At 37.1% G+C, this 6,960-nt stretch overlaps 1 pseudogene; it reads left to right on the top strand.

Annotated features, from left to right (window-relative positions):
• Positions 1 to 2,025: 2,025 nt before the first annotated feature.
• Positions 2,026 to 2,494, top strand: LOC137248887 (large ribosomal subunit protein eL24-like; annotated as a pseudogene).
• The last annotated feature ends 4,466 nt before the right edge of the window (positions 2,495 to 6,960 follow it).

Below are 6,960 nucleotides of genomic sequence, written 5' to 3'. Positions count from 1 at the left end.
AAAATTGCTAGCACAAAAATTTCTTTTTCTAGGATTCCCCCACTAGCTCAGCTCTATGTATAATTCGGGGATTTCCGCAAAAGAGTCTGACGCTGTCTTGGGGGATTCACCGTCCCAAACTCGCGATCTTTGACACCTCAGTTGCAACATTTCTCATTTGTTTCGTGAAGTATGTTGTGTTTGGTTGGCGTGAATTGTTAGATTGTCTCTTCAAGATGTAGCTTCATTGTTCGAGATCGTAAAAACTAATGCTTTGCTTTTGACGAATACTGAACAACTGAAATTCGCTACATCTAAATTTACTGATTTTTATGATGAGGTCTCAGAAACCGAATCAGTTTTTCAGATACGAAAACTGCGAAGACATTTAAAACCCGCTAAAGTTACGGTTACTGAGTGGGTGTCCCTAGATTTTTTAAAGTTTATTGTAGAATGGGATTTTACAGAATCTCTTCCTAATCTTATGATTGCACTGAAATTGTTCATGACGGTTTGCGTGTCCGTAGCTTCATGTGAGAGAAGTTTCAATAAATTAAAATTAACAAAAAACTATTTGCGGACAACAATGACCCAATCGCAGCTTAGCAATCTTGGTATACTAGCCATCGAACACGAGGCAATACAAAATAAATAAATTTCGATGAAGTAATTGCTGAGTTTGCAGCTGTCCAAGCTAGAAAGAAGAAATTTTAATTGTATAACAATTCCTTTTCTGTCTTAGTTATTATTATTGTTTTGTTATTTCTACAATATTATAAATAATAAATGATCCATGACCTTTATCATATAAAATTTATTGCTTTTTACTTTCGATGGGGTGACACCACCAACTTCCGCACCGGGTGCCACCCAAGGTAGCTACGCCACTGCTAAGAACCTTGAAATTAACCAGAAATAAAATATCAATTTCGGTTGGGCGAATGTGAAAACTATTTCAGAAATTTTTCCAAAATATTTAGTTCCAAAATTCTTCAAAAATATATCCTTTATACCATAAAATGTTAAACAAAGAACTTATGAAGTTGACAGCTCTCTCTTTTCTGTAGGAATTTTTGCATAAAAATTAATTTTTTAATTTTATACTCTAAAACTGCAATGAGTGTATTTTCTGTGCCTAAGTTAAGTCAAAAATTGTATCAAAGTTTGTGGTGTGGTGATCATCAATCCGCGCATCTTATCCGTCAGTGCTACTAAAACAGCAGGCGTCAATATATCTTCAACATCGATATAGGAAACAATAGTTACTCTTTTAATAGAACGGGAGGGTAGAAATAAAACAAAAGAGGGGATAGGATTTGACCCTGCGGCTTTCCCTTTTTAGCTTTCTAGATTTACATATTTCATACCCAAACGGTGTCGATGCCTCTCGACCACTATGATAGTTCGATGTTCATCTTTTTAGACTGGGTGAAGACTGATCCCATGGTTGATTGTTTTAAAAGCCTTTCGAAGTTAAAGGAACTTCCATCTGTTGGGGCTTTCATGATTTACCTCACAATTTATGTACATCTTTGGAAATGGCATTTCAAGTAGTGGTAGCCCCACGACTATCTGTGGAACTATGCTGATGGCTAGCTACATAAAGATTGGCGGATAGAATAGTAGACAGAAGCGCAAATATCTCACTGTCTACTAAAAAGGCAATCGATATGTTATCAAAAAGTTATAGATTTGCTATCGAAAAGTTAAAGATTTTTTGTCGGTTTTATATCAATTTGCTATCGAAAAGTTATCAGTTTGTTATCGAAAGGGAGTTTTATCGATTTGAAAACAAAAGTTTAACGACATGTTATCAAAAAGTTATCAATATGTTATCGAAAAGATTTGGATTTTTTATAGAAATGTTATCAATATGTTAGCAAATCTCTATCGGTTTATTATCGAAAATTTGTGAGGTTGCTTTCAATAAATTATCGATTTTTTATGCACAAGTTATTTGTGTGGTATCAAAAAGTTATCGAAATGCAAACGGTTTTTATCAACGACTCATCGGTGCGTTACCGATATACTGACAGCAAAAGTAAGATGAAAATCGGATTTTGTTCATTCAGTGGGTACAAAATTTACCCGGCCAAGGCAAAACCGTGGTCAAAATTGACGGAAAGACGTTCACATTTTTGAACAAGAAATGCGAACGATCCTAACTGATGAAGCGCAATCCTGGTAAGGTCACCTGGACGGTGCTTTACCTCCGTAAGCATCGTAGAGGTATAAAGGAAGAGACCACCAAAAAAAATTCACGCCGCACACAAAGTTCCAGCGTGCTATTGTCGGTGCTTCTTTTGCTGAAATCATGGCCAAACGTAACATGAAACCTAAAGTACGTAAGGCGCAACGCGATCAAGCTATTAAGGCCGGTAAAGAACAGAAGCGATCAGCTAAAGCTGCCAAGATAACAACACAACCAGCGCAGGCTAAAGCTAAGGCAGCACCCAAGCAGAAGGCTGCTAAGGTGATACAGAAATCTCCGCCCCGCGTTGGAGGCAAGCGGTAAGTTTGGTGTACTGAAGGATGGATAAGTTAATTTACGTGTGAGAGGATAAAGAATATGTTTCTTTTTTTTTTTAATGTGCAAATCGATGAGACATCAGTAACCCCTCAACAACACCCCAATACAAAATCGATAATAAACCGATACCTCGAGGACAGTTTTTTATGATCGATGGTAAGTCTATCATAAAACTATAGCTTATCGGGATAGGTTGTTGCCGATAAGAAGCCGCCGAAGCGCTTCTCAAAAAGCGTGTTATCGTTTTGTTATCGGTATCTTACTGATAAAAAATTAATATAAAGTCGATAACATATCAGTAACCCGTCGAAAAAAAGCAGATAAGAAACCGATTACTTGGAACAAACCGATAACTCGGGGACAGTTTTTCATTATCGATAGTGAGCCCATCATAAAACGATAGCTTGTGTGTAAAGCTTGTTACCGATAAAAACCTGACGAAGCTCTTCCCATAACGCTCATCCCTGCAATATGGCAGTGGAGTCAACTTTTAAAATAATAACTATTACAGCAAAGCAAAAGAAAAATACTTACAAAAGTTAAGCTTAAAACAAAAAAAAAGACAAAAAAAGTGTTGACAATCGCCACAGAAAACAATGTTTTGGGATCTTTTATTGCGGTTGCATTGCTTCGGTTAGTTGGGCGGTTATACCAAACTTGTTAACAACAAATGTACACATATATCTGTACAAATACATAGAAATAACAAACACTTCCTTCAGCAACAGTCACTCCACTACAATAACAAAGTAGCAACAAAAACAATCAGGCGCTCAATAAATAATTTGAGTCCCAAGCGCTCAGAGCTTGCGCTACGCAAACAGAATTTAGTTTGTAAAGTTTTTTCAACCTTTTTTCTTTCTTCTTAGCCTTTACTTTTGTTTTTGCGCTAAAGTTTTCTCTGTTATTTTAATGGAATTATTTTCATTTATCTATTCATTCGATGAACAGAGCAAAACGCTTTTTATACTCAGTTGAGCAGAGCTCACAGAGTATATTAAGTTTGATTGGATAACGGTTGGTTGTACATATATAAAGGAATCGAGATAGATATAGACTTCCATATATCAAAATAATCAGGATCGAAAAAAAATTTGATTGAGCCATGTCCGTCCGTCCGTCCGTTAACACGATAACTTGAGTAAATTTTGAGGTATCTTGATGAAATTTGGTATGTAGGTTTCCGAGCACTCATCTCAGATCGCTATTTAAAATGAACGATATCGGACTATAACCACGCCCACTTTTTCGATATCGAAAATTTTGAAAAACCGAAAAAGTGCGATAATTCATTACAAAAGACAGATAAAGCGACGAAACTTGGTAGATGAGTTGAAATTATGACGCAGAATAGAAAATTAGTAAAATTTTGGACAATGGGCGTGGCACGGCCCACTTTTAAAAGAAGGTAATTTAAAATTTTTGCAAGCTGTAATTTGGCAGTCGTTGAAGATATCATGATGAAATTTGGAGGGAACATTACTCCTATTACTATATGTACGCTTAATAAAAATTAGCAAAATCGGAAAAGGACCACGCCCACTTTTAAAAAAAAAATTTTTTAAAGTAAAATTTTAACAAAAATTTAATATCTTTACAGTATATAAGTAAATTATGACAACATTCAACTCCAGTAATGATGTGGTGCAACAAAATACAAAAATAAAAGAAAATTTCAAAATGGGCGTGGCTCCGCCCTTTTTCATTTAATTTGTCTAGGATACTTTTAACGCCATAAGTCGAACAAAAATTAACCAATCCTTTTGAAATTTGGTAGGGGCATAGATTTTATTACGTTAACTGTTTTCTGTGAAAATGGGCGGAATCGGTTGATGCCACGCCCAGTTTTTATACACAATCGTCCGTCTGTCCTTCCGCATGGCCGTTAACACGATAACTTGAGCAAAAATCGACATATCTTTAATGAACTTAGTTTACGTGCTTACTTGAACTCACTTTATCTTGGTATAAAAAATGAACGAAATCCGACTATAACCACGCCCACTTTTTCGATATGGAAAATTACGAAAAATGAAAAATATACCATAATTCTATACCAAATACGAAAAAAGGGATGAAACATGGTAAGGTAATTGGATTGTTTTATTGACACGAAATATAACTTTAGAAAAAACTTTATAAAATGGTTGTGACACCTACCATATTAAGTAGAAGAAAATGAAAAGTTCTGCAGGGCGAAATAAAAAACCCTTAAAATCTTGGCAGGTATTACATATATAAATAAATTAGCGGTATCCAACAGATAAAGTTCTGGGTCACCCTGGTCCACATTTTCGTCGATATCTGGAAAACGCCTTACATATACAACTACCACCACTCCCTTTTAAAACTCTCATTAATACCTTTAATTTGATACCCATATCGTACAAACTCATTCTAGAGTCACCCCTGGTCCACCTTTGTGGCGATATTTCGAAACGGCGTCCACCTATAGAACTAAGGCCCACTTCCTTTTAAAATACTCATTAACACCTTTCGTTTGATGCCCATATTGTACAAACAAATTCTAGGGTCACCCCTGGTCCACCTTTATGGCGATATCTCGAAACGGCGTCTACCTATGGAACTAAGGATTACTCCCTTTTAAAGTACTCATTAACACCATTCGTTTGATGCCCATATTGTACAAACAAATTCTAGAGTCACCCCTGGTCCACCTTTATGGCGATATCTCGAAAATGCGACCACCTATACAACAACCACCACTCCCTTTTAAAACCCTCATTAATACTTTTAATTTGATACCCATATCGTACAAACACATTCTAGAGTCAACCCTGATCCACCTTTATTGCGATACCCCTAAATGGCGTCCATCTATAGAACTATGGCCCACTCCCTCATAAAATACTCTTTAATGCCTTTCATTTGATAAACATGTCATACAAACACATTCCAGGGTTTCCCTCGGTTCATTTTCCTACATGGTTATTTTCCTTTATGTTGTCACCATAGCTCTCAACTGAGTATGTAATGTTCGGTTACACCCGAACTTAACCTTCCTTACTTGTTATACATAAGTTAATCGAAGAGATTCAATGAAAATCTTATTGGAGAAATAAATAAACGTCATTTGATCACAAAGTATTTGTTTAAGCCGATTTGTTGACCATAAAACTTTGAGTTGATAGGATTAGCCATTCATGAGTCTAGTGTTTTCATAATATATGAATAAATAAATGCGACTAAAGTACGTTTTTAGTAGAGGCCCATAAATTACACGTACCACCTAAAAAGAAGGGTGCCGATACGTATAGGTAACATTTTGTTTAGTATTTGGCATAAAAGAATTAGGTACATACAAACATACAAGTGATGCTTATATAAGCGTGTTAAAAATAGTAGATTTTGATTTTCTTTTTCTGCGTGGCGCTCATCGGGGGTTAAGTTTAAGTTAGTTTAAGTGGCTGAAAAGCACTCTCCCTCAAATGTAAACTTAGGAGGCTAAACACGAGTTAATTTAACCTACAAGTCGGAGTCAAATGTGAGTAAGGTCAGGCCGTAGCTGCTTTGGTAGGATAGGCTCACTTGGACAACATGAAGGTGCGTTGTGATACCACATAAAATAAAATAAAATAACGGTGACGTAGCTATAGCTACTTAGAAAACCGTTGTTCGAATGAGATCGATCTCAATCTTGGATTAATCCGCGGAGATCTAGAAGACGCTGCAGAGATCAGCCAACTTAAACTTGCGGCTAACATTTAGCCTTTCACAAAAGACCGCCCCCCTCCCTCAATCTTTTTCCGACCCATCCGTAAATGGGTTAACGAGTTCCCTGCCTCAGATGAGTTCCCTTCCTTGTTCCTCTCCTCCTGGGGGTATGACTGGGGTGAAGGTTGCACAGGGAGCAGTTATCGGTACACGATAGTCCGTCCTGTCAGAAATAGCGTCGAATCCGGTGAACAGGGTAGGGTGCCCGAAGTCAGAAAGTCCATATCCCATGGCCGGCCGAGATTGCAATGAAATTAATTAGCGGTCACCGTGGTGTGATGGTAGCGTGCTCCACCTCCCGGGCAAAGAAATAATGTTTTTCAATTAGAAGAAAATTTTTCTAAGCGGCTCGGCAATGTTTGGCAAGCGCCATGAAAAGCTCTCAGTGAAAACTCATCTGCCTTGCAGATGCCGTTCGGAGTCGGCATAAAACATGTAGGTCCCGTCCGGCCAATTTGTAGGGAAAATCAAGAGGAGCACGACGCAAATTGGAAGAGAAGCTCGGCCTTAGATCTCTTCGGAGGTTATCGCGCCTTACATTTATTTTTTTATTTATAATTAAGACAACCATTAAACCATTATTATCTCAGATAGGACTCATCACCTTCTGTATTACTCTAAAGAATTGACTGTCCCAGAATGTCACAGAGATTGATGGCGTACATGGTTTCAGGCAGCGTATTTTTTAAATGACTAAATTCAAAAATCCTATAGAC

This window comes from Eurosta solidaginis, chromosome 4 (genome assembly GCF_040869045.1).
Source record: "Eurosta solidaginis isolate ZX-2024a chromosome 4, ASM4086904v1, whole genome shotgun sequence".
Lineage (NCBI taxonomy): Eukaryota > Metazoa > Arthropoda > Insecta > Diptera > Tephritidae > Eurosta > Eurosta solidaginis.
Note: the sequence above shows the minus strand (reverse complement) of the source record. Positions and strands in the feature narration are given on the sequence as shown.